Source organism: Megalopta genalis, chromosome 2 (assembly GCF_051020955.1).
Source record: "Megalopta genalis isolate 19385.01 chromosome 2, iyMegGena1_principal, whole genome shotgun sequence".
NCBI lineage: Eukaryota > Metazoa > Arthropoda > Insecta > Hymenoptera > Halictidae > Megalopta > Megalopta genalis.
In genome coordinates this window covers 21,670,424-21,684,278 of record NC_135014.1, presented here as the reverse complement: position 1 = coordinate 21,684,278, position 13,855 = coordinate 21,670,424, and the positions used below count along the sequence as shown (strand labels likewise).

General features: G+C 39.1%; 1 protein-coding gene and 1 long non-coding RNA gene across 4 annotated transcripts in view; one reads left to right on the top strand and one right to left on the bottom strand.

The window, feature by feature from the left end:
• The window catches only part of LOC117220633 (uncharacterized), a 550,762-nt gene that overhangs the window by 156,124 nt on the left and 380,783 nt on the right, over window positions 1-13,855 (top strand). The window lies entirely within an intron of this gene.
• Window positions 8,233-9,270, bottom strand: LOC143258816 (uncharacterized). Its single transcript, XR_013032701.1, has 3 exons — window positions 9,172-9,270; window positions 8,978-9,135; window positions 8,233-8,797 (listed from the first exon to the last, which is right to left on the bottom strand). It is a non-coding gene; the product is annotated as an uncharacterized LOC143258816 (long non-coding RNA).

The window sequence follows — 13,855 nt, the reverse complement described above, 5'->3', positions numbered from 1 at the left end:
ATCTTGTATTATATTTTGTGTTGTCATATTATTATTTTGTATTATTACGTCTCATTACTCCTGTTTTATTATTTTAGTTTTCATCAATTCATAGTCGACGTATTAATACTTGTCATAACTGCATAAAACACACGGTCTACTTATAATCATCAATCAAAAAGCGAAGTGCATCTCGTAGATCCGTCTTTCCCAAATATCTGCTAAAGATCTAGCAAAGTAACTTAGCGTTGAAATATTACTCCACGTTTCTCAGCCAATGGTAATATCGCTAAATACCTAGAAACTCAAGATACCGTCTAATCTGGCTTGCCAAATCTATCATTCGGAGATTGTATACAGCAGAATTCCAGGTTGCCTAGGTGTTCTCTGTAAGGGAAGCAAGGCTGAATCAAGCCTAATTACTGTCAGACGTAGACATGTCGGGTCTGGCCCAGACCAAGCAACATCATCTGGTTACAAGTTGCAGACACTGTGAGCCAATTGCGTCTCCTGAGTACTAGCTGGCCACCCTGTATGTAACGTGTTAACTGTGCAACGTGAAAATATTGTTCGAACGTAACAAACTTATGTAGACTAATCGCAGATTATATTATTTATTTATTTATATTATTATTTATTTTGTTTGTTGCTGGAACATTTTTATCTGACTCACTTCTCTAGATTCGTTTTAGTAATTGTCAAGCTATTAAAATAATTAACTAAAGATGGAAGAATCTCGGAATAATTTTGCGTTATTTGCAGTTTATTAAAATTATTCGAAGAGGAAAGACATTTTGATCTGACTTGAATTTCTTACAGTTAACTTAGACAATTTTTATTTCGTATTGTTTCAGTGATTGTGGAGCTATTAAAATCATTAGCAAAAGAAAAATAATCTCAGAATATTTTTGTGTTTTTTAAAATTTGTTAAAATCATTTGAAGAGGAAAGACATTTTTATGTGATTCACGTTTCCTACAATTAGCTTAGACAATTTTGATTTTGTATTATTTCAGTCATTGTCGAGCTATTAAAATCATTAACAGAAAGAAGAAAATTTTCAGAATATTTCTGATTTGTTTACGTATTAATAAAATTATCCGAGAAAAGGAAAGACAGTTTTATCTGACTTTAATTTCTTACAGTTAACTTAGACAATTTTTATTTCGTATTGTTTCAGTGATTGTGGAGCTATTAAAATCATTAACATAAGAAAAATAATCTCAGAATATTTTTGTGTTTTTTAAAATTTGTTAAAATCATTTGAAGAGGAAAGACATTTTTATGTGATTCACGTTTCCTACAATTAGCTTAGACAATTTTGATTTTGTATTATTTCAGTCATTGTCGAGCTATTAAAATCATTAACAGAAAGAAGAAAATTTCAGAATATTTCTGATTTGTTTACATATTATTAAAATTATTCGAAAAGGAAAGGCAGTTTTATCTGACTTGTGTTTCTTACAGTTAACTTAGACAATTTTTATTTCGTATTGTTTCAGTCATTGTCGAGCTATTAAAATCATTAACAGAAAGAAGACAAATTTCAGAATATTTCTGATTTGTTTACATATTATTAAAATTATCCGAAAAGGAAAGACTGTTTTATCTGACCTGTGTTTCTTACAACGAACTTAGACCCTTTCCTCAGACTTGTGTTTCTTCCAATTAACTTAGACATTTTCACCAGGCTTGATTTTTTTTCAATTAATTTAAACATTTTCATCTGACATACGTTTCTTACGATAACCATAGACAATTTTTATTTCTCGTTGTTTTAGTCATTATCAAGCTACTAAAATAATGGACAAAAGAAGAAAAGTTCTATGCAGCTCCAGTATGCTACAAGTGATGCAGGCAATTTTTATTTTGCACAAAGATCCCACTGATAACAGCGATCACTTTTGGTCTGTCAACGGGACAGCGGACGCCATCGACGCGTACGACTCGCACGGGCCAGCAGGCGGTTGTCGAAACGCGCAGGCCGCACGCAGACGGGCTAGGTTGCAAGCGGACACGTGCATGCGTTGCACCGAGGATAGGTGCACACGTCCTCGGCTGAACGGGCTGAAGCCAATTAACTGTAACCCGCGGGATCTGCTTGCCAAGTCGGGCTTACCAGAGTAATGCCCTACGAAGCCCTTCGTTGAGCACGGGGGCGCGCGCGGACCTTGCCAGATGAAACGCCAGACAAGAAAGTGCGCGTATGGTTTACCTTTGTAACTCGGTAAACGCGATATCCAGGTAACACCACCGTAAGTAATGCCGCGCCGCGCCGTGCCGGCCGTGAATTTCATTAAAATGCACCGCAACCACAGATACCGCCGACCCCCGAGCTGATCACCGGCTCAGGGAGGATCAGGCTGCGGGCTGCGCGCGGTATTATAATTGCCCTTTAAGGTGAATCATTCTAAGAGCCGGGAAGCCAGTCGTTCTCGAACCCGCGACCGAAAATCCGCGGATCTTTCAATTTTCTGTCACAATTTTACCGATTAATTTACTGTAAAATTATCGTGCGAGAAAAATGATCGTTTTTGCTTCGTTGGAATGGCGAGATTGAATTTATTTGATCTTCTTGATATTTGTATATGAATTTAGTTAATTTTCTTTAGTGCATCTCTTAGTGCATTTTAGTGCATCTCTTTACACATTTCATGTCATACAATAAAATGAACTACACAAAATGAAACAATAAAATAAAATAGATAGAATGAACGAAAAAATTAAAATAAAATAAAACAAGAAGATAAAATAAAATGGATGCAATAAATATATAAAAAATATAAATACTATAGAAATAATAAATAATACTAAAAATACTGTAATATATTAAAAGATATTATTATATTATAATAATATCATACTTTATATATAAAATATATAAAGTAAACCAATAAGATAAAATAAAATAGATCAAATAAACCAAGCAACTGAAACAAGATAAAATTCATAAAGTTAATCGATAAGATAAAATAAAATAAATCAAAGAAACCAAGAAATTAAAATAAAATATAAGATATAAAGTAAAGCAAGAAGATAAAATAAAATAGATCAAATGCGCCAAGAAATTAAAATGAAATATATAAATTAAAACGAAAAGATAAAATAAAACGTATAATTTCATACAACCTGGTACATTTTATAGATATGAAATCGAAATTCTTGACTCATACAACAGCGACATTTTTAACAGTTTTTTAAGTATACATAAATTTGATCATGTCAAAATTATTCCGATATTCTAAAAATATTCCTAGGAAAAATCTCGGCTGCAAAGTGAAACAAAATAATTAAACCGTTTAAAAAAACGCATCGGAACGACTTTTTGTCTCCACGAATTGCGTCGATTTAGCCACGGAACCTTGTGGAACCGTGTTTTTAGTCGAACAAATACTAGAAACAATTTCGACCGTCTAAATCGACGAAATAGCCGGCGGCGCGACGCGACGCGCCGCGTCGTATTAGCATAGTAACCGCCGCGTGCAGCGCCGGAAAAATCTGGCGCTGGCGGACGGGGCCAATTAATTTGCATAAAAAGTCCCTTTTCCAGCGCGATACTGGCGCGCGCGCGTGTGCATCGGTTGATACAATCACGGCCGGTGTTGCCCGACGCCGGGGCCATTCGATTGCTCGACAAATATTAGAGACCGCGCAATGATCTTGCCGGGTCGGTGCGCCGAAGTTTACACTGGTTGGTTAACCGGAAAATTAAACGTTGCTCTCCGGATTAAACCCTTGTAAGTGTTGCCACGGATTCAATTAAGCCGTGATAAACGCGCGCGAAGAGCCGAGACGCAGGAACAGCCGCGGCTTCGGAGCACCGCCGCGCCGTGCAAACGGCCGCTCTTCGAATGCATGCCCCGGCCGTTTCTTCGTGGCTCTCTCTGTTCGACGATCGTCCGAGAAGCATTCCCACGAGCCGCTTCCGATGCATACGGTGCACTGGCTGCTGCTGCTGTTGCACCGTGAAGCGCAGCTGTGGACGATCCAGCCGAAAGAATCCCTTAATGAATTCTCGCATGGAATAATAAGCTACGGAGACGTTTATTTCACGTGGAAATCTCTGCTCGTTTATTTGTCGCAATTAGAGCGCATCGGCTTAAGTTAATGAGCCTGGAAAACGTGGTCTTCGGACGGTCTCCCCCTCCCTCCCCTATTTTTTTTCTTTCGTCGGATGTTAATCGAGTTGTTTTCGAAGGTGGTGGCATGTTTAGGGAACCTCGAGAACATGCGATCTCTGATATCCGCGGTTTTTGCCGCGGGAACACGTTTTACGGTGTACTGCGCTGCTTCCCGTTGCTATTAAAGTAAGCATCAATTTTTAATTTTTATACGTTGCTGTTAACGCAATAATTTTTTGTCTGAAAAGGGATACGTTTTATTCAGTGAAAACGAAGGGAAAGAGGTGAGAATTAATTTGTTCCTGTTTCGTGAACATAAAATCACCAAAAATGTTCAGTTTTTATTGTCTTTTTATTGTTTTTATTGTTTCTTGTTTCGTGAATACAGAACCAGCAAAACTTTTTACTTTTTATTCATAGTGGTTAATATAATAGCATAATCATTATTGTCTGAAAAAGGGATACATTTCCTTAATAAAAAGGAAAATAAAAACGAATATAAATTTGTTTTCTTCGGTATTCTTTGATTTTTATTGAAGAAAATGTATCCCTTTTCAGACAAAAATTATTGTACAAAATAACCAACAGAATATTTCATTATGTAATTCTATAAAGTATTATATCAAATTAATTTCACTATAATTATAAATCTGAATATAATTGTAAAGACTCAAGACCAAAATCATGTTTATTTAGACAAAAATTATTGTATAAAATAACCAACAGAATACTTCATTATGTAATTCTATAAAGTATTATATCAAAGTATTATATATTATATATTATTATATTATAATATAAAATATTTATATTAATTATATATTAATATATATATATTAATTATATTAAAATAATTATATTATATATTATATCAGTATTATATCATGTTTATTTGGACAAAAATGATTGTATAAAATAACCAACAGAATACATTATTATGTAATTCTATAAAATATTATATAAAATGAATTTCAATATAATTATAAATCTGAATATAATAGTAAAGATTCGAGAACAAAATCATGTTTAATCGCTATACAGTCGATCTCCAAGTGTAACAAACATAATCTGCATCAACTGCAAGACAAGCGCACCATTGTCCTTTCAAAAATCATTCGAACAATTTAAAAATGCATCGACAATTTTCGTTTCTCCTTAATCATTTCACCAACTGACATTTCACCCACGCATTCTTCCCACAGGTGCATTAAATTCGCGTTTAATTAATCGCACAAACCGCTAAGATAATATCAACATAGTCGCATAAAGATTGCTCCAAGTACAATAATGTCTCCCAAATTCGCGCTCAGATTGTGCACAAAAATGGACAATTTGGGAAGATGAGGTACGATTACTCGAGCCTTGCGTCTCGTTTTTATAGTTGTTGAGAACCGGTAACTATAAAAACGAGCCGCGAGATTCGCTCAATCTTATTTTTGTGTGCGCAATCTGAGCGCAAATTAGAGAGAAATTACTGCAACCAGGAAAATTTCAAACACGTCTGCAATCAAGTCCGGCGAGAATCGCCGTCGTTTCAGTGTTTTGTTACGGTGGCAAGATTATGATATCAGAATTTCCATGGGCGCTATTAATTGTCGGTATTAATGCGGCAATTGAGCGTGTTGCCACACGCGCTGCCCTTTTCCACCGCATCTCGACGTAATTGTCAGGCAAACACACATCCAGAGAGAAAGAGAGAGAGGGAGAGAGAGAGAGAGAGAGGAGCGCCGCATGCTAAGCCGAAGTTTGCATTGGTTAGTTAACTGGAAAATTAGACGTTGCACTTTCGGTTAAGCATCTTGAGCATACAAGTGCACGCGTGCAATTACCGAGTGGGCAACTCCCTGTGCGAGAGTGCTGGCCAGGCTATCCGTTTCTATCTGCCCTGTTTGTATGAATGTAAGTACGCTCGTCTGTACGCGCGTACGAACCGCGGCCAGGATATCGCGTGCGGACAATGATCGCGAATTAGCGATTGCAAATTATTAACCGAGCCACCCAGGAAGACGCGATCCTCGGCAAAGTCATCGTCACTTACCTGCGTATTCAGCCGCGATTGCCGGAGGAACTGCAAATTGCCGTGCATTATAACTAACTGGCAAACAGCACACTCTCTACTCGCACATGATACGCAATTATCGCGCAAAAATTAGCTGGGGCTCGCGCTGCAAGCTACCTTGATTCAATTAACAGTCGAACTACCAAATCAATCGAAATGACTGGTTCTCGATTTTTCTTTTACCGTTCGCGATACTATAGAAACGTTTTGGATATAAATTTGTCTACGAATACCTTCATTCAAGCATTATGTTACAATAAGGATTGTAGAATGTTTAAATAAATCGGATCTTGTCATTGTTATATAAACAATATGCATTACTGTAAACTATATTTCGAGATTTATGTTTGTATACATTAGAGTTTAATTAATTACAGTATAATTGAAAGCATGTGATAAAAGTTTTAATATTAAATCCTTAAGGTCTCCATCTGCCCTTTTTTCAATTATGTTACAGATATACATATATGGTTATAGAGATTAAAGTGTAATTAATTGCAGTATATAAATCGAAGAATTCGAATGACGACTTTCAATATCAGAATACAATTCTAAAGATTGAAATTGTGATCCTTTAGGTTTCCACCTAAATTGCAACTATGTCACAAACATTTATGTTCATAGAAATTGAAGTCTAATTAATTGCGGTATAATTCGAAGAATTCGAATGACGACTTTCGATACTAGACTATACTTTTCAAGATTGAAATTTGTGATCTTTTAGACCTCTCCACCTAAATTGCAACTATGTCACAAACGCTTATGTTTATAGAAATTAAAGTCTAATTCATTGCAGGATAATTCAAAGAATTGACAAATTTCAATATTTGAATACAATTTGAAAGATTGAAGCTACGATCTTCAAAGTCTCCACCTAAATCATTGCGACTCCATTACATCTATTTACATGGTACGAAATTTGGCCAGCTCAGTATCAACGCACTATCAAAAATTCCTCTAAAACACCTTCTCAAACCCTGTCTCAAGCTCCCCAAATAGAAATGGAAGCGCGAGCTCGAAAAACTCTGCCGAAGAGAAGAAACATCGAAAGTAAAAGACGTCGAACATATTCATTAGCGAATCACGGCCGGAATATCACGGCCTATTGTCATCGAACGCCGCCGTCGGCCATCAGTTGCAATCTTCATCGTCGGTCCTCCGGCCTCGTTAGAAAGGGGAATTATTTTATTCGCGGAACGACGCCGCAAATACAATCGTGGTAATGGACAGCGCGAACGATCAAAGTGCACGGTCGCAATGCACGCGGCGCGGTGCACAAAGCAACGAGAGATCGTTGCAGCAGGAGAGAGGGAGCGGGAGCGAGAGGCAGAGAGAGAGAGAGAGAGAGAGAGAGAGAGAGAGAACCCTTGGAATTCCTCTCTGATGTCTGTCAGTCACTCTTAATTTACGACGATAGCGGAACGCCGCAGTTAGACGGCCCCAGGTAACCCTATCGAGGTGCAACGATGTCACGACCGCTTTCAGATGAAACGCTAAGTACTCGGGGAGAACAGCAACAACTCGGCGTGAACCGCATCGCTAATCCGCGAAACTCCTCGGCGCATGTGTGCCTTGCCTGTATCCAGCGATCGGACGCGATAGAACGCGGCAACAATCGACGTTAATTAAGCGTCGCATTCCGCAACCGGAGGATCGGTCCTGATTACCGACTTTGCGCCGTAATCGCGCGCGAAATGAGACAAGCCGACGAAATCGCGACGGTGAAATCGCGTCGGCGCTACGCCGCGTTCGGTACACGCAATTTTCTCGAGATGCCATCCTCTGCATACACTCATCCTCTTTCGAGCTCGTTAAGAAACTTCGAATGACTCGATGGCTCGTTCGTTTCCGGTCGGAAACTGCTCAGCGTCCAGGTGTGAATATCATGTTTTTTTGTTGTTGATTTTCCTAATACTGGACCTATTTTATTTATCTCGTAATTCGTATATGAGAACATCTCAAAAATCGGCACTTTGAAACGAATTCAAAGAAAAGAGTTTAGCAAATTCGCACAAAAGTAGCTACAAGATTCGACACTGAAGCAAGCAAATTGAGGTACCTAAAAAGTCGATACTTTGAAGCAAATTGAAATTGGAGGACCTAAAAGATTCAAGAATTGATATGAGAAGAATTTCATATTTGATATTTTTCATATTCAAGAATTCGATACTTGGAAGTAAATTAAAATTGAAGTACTTAAAAGATTCAGGGCTACGAGGCAAATTAAAATTGACATACTTGAAAAATATGAGACTCTGTCGGAAATTGAAATTGAAATTGATGATCCTAAAGAATTCGAGACTTCGAAGGAAATTGGAATTGAAGTACCTAAAAGATTCAAGGATATGAGGCAAATTAAAATTGACATACTTGAAAAATTTGAGACTTTGAATGAGATTGAAATTGAAATTGACGAACCTAAAGAATTCGAGACTTGAAAGAAAATTAGAATTGAAGTATCTAAAAAATTCAAGGCTTTGAAGCAAATCTAAATTGAAATACTTAAAAATTTCAAGACTTTAAAGCAAATTGAAATTGAAATATCTGAAAAATTCGTGACTTTAAAGCAAATTTGGAATTGAAATACTTGAAAAATTCGCGACTTCAAAGCAAATTGAAATACCTGAAAAACTCGAGACCTCGAAGCAAATTGAAATTGAAATTGAAATACCTAAAAAATTCAAGACTGAAACAAACTGAAATTGAAATTGACGAACCTACAGAATTTGAAACTCTGAAGCAAATTGAAATTAAAGTACATTCCAAATATTCGACACATCGAAGAAAATTGAAATTGATATAGTTAAAAAATTCAAAACCTCGAAGCAAATTGACATTGAAATTGAAATACTTGAAAATTTCGAGACTTTGCAGCAAATTGAAATTGAAATACTTAAAAAAATCGTGACTTCGAAGCAAATTGAAATTGAAATTGAAATACCTAAAAAATTCGAGACTTCGAAGCAAATTAAAATACCTAAAAAATTCGAGACTTCGAAGCAAATTAAAATACCTAAAAAATTCGAGACTTCGAAGCGAATTGGAATCGAAGCATCCAAAAAAAAAAAAAGAAAATTGACGACCTTGAAGCAGATAGAAGCTAAACTATCCGAAGAATTCGAGATCGGTAACTCTGGCACAGAGCACGCTGCAGCATCAGTGGTCTTATCGGAGCGCAGTCGACCGTAGCAGCTAAAACACCGTTAAATTGATGTTCCCGATCGGTTTCACCGATCACCGTCCCCGGACACTTTCTTCCCGTCTATTGGTCAACGGTCTGACATTTCTTTGGTGCAAAGAAAGCAGAGCGGGCGGCGGAGAGGATCGTGTGTACGAATCAGTCCGGCGAGATCGAGTGGGACGGCGCACGGCACACGGCCCGGCGCGGCGGTGAAGAGGAAGAGGCCACGTAAGGTCGCGAACGGCCATTATGCAGCAACAATAGCCTCATTGTCCACTGTTTGCAATGTGACATGCCTAAGAGCCCGGCTAGGCATCTGAGATCGTATCGCGCGATAATATTGTCCTGTGTACTGCTCACTGCCAGCTCTCCTTCCTAACCTTCCGCTATTCCTTTCCCATACACACACCGGGAGAGCCGCGTCCTCCCGTCTCTTCTTCTTCTTCTTCTTCCTCTCCTCGGTCTTTCCTCACTTCTGCGGCCACGTGAAATCTTTTCTGTCGGCCGTTGCCACGGAACGTGCCGGATACCTCGCTACGCCTCTTCCCCGGCCTCGAGTAAATTCTTACGCATCAATTCTCTGTTCGGCGCCGTCCTTTGTTACGCATCTGCCTTTCGATGCCATTTTACGATCGCTCGCTTCGCCTGCAACTGGCAATTCTCGTCGTTTTCCGTTAAACCTACCCAGCACCAGATGCGGCTAATTGCTTCCCGAGAATTACGAGACCGAGTTCATTTAGACTTTTTGCGAGTTTTTATTGTAACGATCGAATTGGGACGTTCTTTCGATCATTTCCCGCGAAGACTTTATACATTTGAGCCATTTTTTAAGCACGGTGGAACTTCGATTAGACGAGTTCGAAATTAATAGTTCAAGTCTTTTTATTTTCGATTAATTATTGATTCGATAGGAATTGCTATGGTCTTAACCATAGGTCGAGGTTTGATCGAGGTCCTTCCATGGTTTCATCGTTTTCGCTTCGAATAATCAAATATTTAAATAATAATGGTCGAGGAAAATCCAGTTTGGTTAATCGAGGTTCTACTGCAGTAATGAGTAGTACAGTGTTCTATACAAATCAGTTTATACTTACCAAAATTATGGTACTTCCGGGAAATGAGGGATTCCTGAGGTCATTTGAAGAAACTTTTTCCTTAGCGAAAATGCAACCCGCGGCTTTGTTTACGAGTTATTAAAGAAAAACACAGACCAATCAGAGAAAGAGTGTACGACTGACGCTCTACCCTCGCGACCACTGCCGCCGCGTCAGATGGCCGGCGCGACGCGGCATTGGCCGCCGGCCGTACTCGCTCTCTGATTGGTCAGCGTTTTTCGTTAATAACTCGTTAACAAGCAAACTGATCGCATTTTCGCTAAGGAAAAAGTTACTTCAAATGACCTCAGGAATCCCTCATTTCTCAGAAGTGCCATAATTTTGGGATACCCTGTATTGATATCGATGCTGTTAGACTCCTTTTACGTTTCTTTCGCCATAAATGCGTTGTAATGGTTGAGATTGCTCTTCGCTGTCAGAAAGATTCGAAAGACTTTCGTCAACATGTTTAAATGACTATCATTATCATTGATGCATTGCAGATTTTTAGGCAAAATATATATCACCTGCATCGATTGCAAATCGCATTGGACGCACATTAGTGTCCAGTTGTGATCAGTTGAACACGATATGTCAGTGTTTTCTAAATTGCATCAACTCGTGCATTCCAAAAAATGCATAAAATCCACAGTTTAATTGCTATCGATAGATTGCGAATCTTTGTGAAAATTACAAGTCGTCTGCGTCAATAGCAAATCATAAGTTTAACATGAAAAAATCACAGTTTAACCTGAAATATCAACTATTCCTAAACTCTGTCAATAATTTTAATTAATTAATTTATTGAATGTGTACGGAAATATGCGCCCATTAGCTGTAAAATCATAAAAAGAAACAGTAAATATACAGAGATTTAGAATGACTTGACACAGTCAAAATAAAATAGAAGATAAAACAACCGCAATTTCTTAAATTAATATGGTAACTCTTTACGGACTATAATAAAGATCGACAATGAATAAATCATCGTGCTTGTTGCTACAAAAACAGCCAACAAAGCGACCAAAAACTGAACACGTTCTACGGCGACGATTTCTTCCGCAGCATCGCCGAAACGTCGCAACTGTTTCAAACGATGGCGTCGGAACTTTGGAACTCGATTTCGCGGGTTCCATCTTGAGGGCGGGTAAACGGTGGAATCAAAGATCACTTTGCAGACTCCAATTAGAATTTCTAATGTCCCGTGGGCGGACGGGCCGAACTTTTTTCCCCGGATTTCCCGTGGAAAGAGCCGCGCCGTGGACGGTGTTGTCGGACGATTTCGAGGGACGCGCGCGCGGTTGCTCTCGCCGTCGAATAATCCTCGAGGATAGAATATCAAGGGATCTAAAGGCTGCAGTTCCGCGAAATGGCATTCCTACGTGACAGTTGTGCCAAGCGCAGGAAAATCTAGATCTCGTTTAGTAGCCGAGAAACTCGGCAATCTCCATCTCCGCCGATCCGTGCCCCTCCCCCAACGGCGGTTAATAACTCGGAGCGGCGCATAGAGCCGGCGAAAGGAGTCGGATCGGAATGCAGTCCATACAGGAAGTGACCGATCAACGACCCTTCCAATGCTTTCGAGCCGGAAGTCGGCCCGATTCGCGCGAAATCGGTCCGGGACTTATCGGCCACCGATTCGACATCCAATGTCTGCTAATGCAGCGGCGTCTGTGTCGCGTGCACGCGCTCGTTACGATCTATCTGGATCATGGATCCTCGTGGATCGCTGCGGCAACCGTGTCGAATCCATGTCGATGTTGCACAACGATAGGCATTCGATTAATGCACAGATTAATCTGCGTATATTAATATCGTTCGTGTAACGCTTCGTTGCAAGCCGCAACGTTTCAATTTGTTTCTAATCTTCCTGACGGCATTTCACAATTTTATTGCTAGGTTATTAAAGTGTTGACTTTGTAGATCGAGCGGATATTTTTGTTTAGTTGAATCGATAATGGGGACTGTGTTTAAAACATTGTCGAAGTTCATGCGACGAGACTCGTCCCGCATGACTCTCGCAAGTCGCATCGTTTCAATTCTCTTTTTTCTTACGTTCCTCACATTACTCGCATTTTCTGTTGATCACACGTTATAGTCTTAACTTCGAGGAATACAGAGACGTTTTTATTTCAATGAAATATCAAGAAAAATTGTGTTTAAAACGCTGACAAAGTTCATGCGACGAGACTCGTTCCACACGACTCATCGCAAGTCGCATCGATTTAATTTCGTTTCTTACGTTCCTCGCATTATCGAAACCTTTTATCGATCGCGTGTTATAGTTCTAACTCCGACGAATACCGACGTATTTTTATTTCGAAGGAACGACGGCGGCAGCTGTCTTTAAATCGCTGTCAAAGTTCAAGCGACGAGACCCGTCTCATCAACATGACTCGTCACAACGCGCGTCGTTCCAATTTTTGTCTTACCTCCCCCGCATTACTTTCAACTTCTGTTGATTACATATTATACTTTTAACTTCGAAGAATACAGAGATGCTTTTATTTTAATGAAACGTCGATGTCAGCTGCATTTAAATCACGATGAAAGTTCAAGCGGCAACCACGCTGGGAAACGCTATGAAGATGCAACGCATGTTATTTGATTTTTTTCCGCAACGTCGCTCGCATTATTCCGAGTCTTTATTATACCATAATAGAGTGCTGACTTCATGGAACACGGGGATATTTTTATTTTCATGAGACGACAGTGGGAACAGTATTTAAATCGCAGTCATAGTTCGTGGTGCGTTGTCAGCAGCTCGCCGCCCGCGGGTTTATCGCAGCGAGCATGAGTCGCCGGGTTTATTTGTTTCCGTAGCTTGCAGAAATCACTGGGGCATTTTAAGCAGCTCATTTTGAAGAGCAAGCTTCGGAGAATCGTTCGAGATCTTTTGTCGGGTGATATCAATGCTAAGAAATAGCTGTTATATTAGTATAAGATCGCGTGATCCTTTTATTTGAACTTCTCGACGTCGGCTAAATGATCGAGCATATTTTGTCAATTTTTTTGGGACTGAGAAATTTTTTGAGATTCAAAATTATTTGGAATCTAAAATTGTTTGGCGTTCAAAATTGTTTGGGATTACAATCGATTGAGATTTACAATTATTTTGGCGATGACAATTATTTGAAATTGATAATTATTTGGGTTTGATAGTTATTCGGGATTAACAATGATTTCGGATTGACAATTGCTTGGTATCGATCATTATTTAGGATTGAGAATCATTTGGAATTAAAAATGATTCGGGATTGAAAATTATTCGCGACAGAAATTGATCCGGGATTGGCAATTGTTTGCGACCGAAGGGGAACCATTATGCGGCGAATCCGGAGCGATTCAACGGGAGTTGGGTGTGGGTGCGAAAACATGTCCACGCGGAAAGAGCGAGTCCGTCGAGATCGCTTGTAATTTAC